Source organism: Lupinus angustifolius, chromosome LG16 (genome assembly GCF_001865875.1).
Source record: "Lupinus angustifolius cultivar Tanjil chromosome LG16, LupAngTanjil_v1.0, whole genome shotgun sequence".
Classification (NCBI taxonomy): Eukaryota; Viridiplantae; Streptophyta; class Magnoliopsida; order Fabales; family Fabaceae; genus Lupinus; species Lupinus angustifolius.
The window spans coordinates 9692083-9692368 of record NC_032024.1 but is presented as its reverse complement, the minus strand read 5'-3'; positions in this window follow the sequence as shown (position 1 = coordinate 9692368).

Genomic DNA, 286 nt, shown 5'->3' with positions numbered 1-286 from the left:
GGATAAAGGATGGTTCGGGATTATGAATCTTGGAACGGATGGATGAAAGTCTCAAATGTCTTAGAATGGATTAAAATTATTTTTTTATCTTAGATATAGTAGGAAAGCGATTTAACTCACGAATCATTGATTTGTGCTTTGTGTTAGTTTCGAGTCGTTCAAAGTCGGACAACCGATCCATTCACGGAAAGGGAATCAACCACACTACAACTCAAGGTGAGAGAGAATACATTATGACATAGTGGTGTCCTAATATGACACCTGGATCTCCCAACTATCTCAAAAG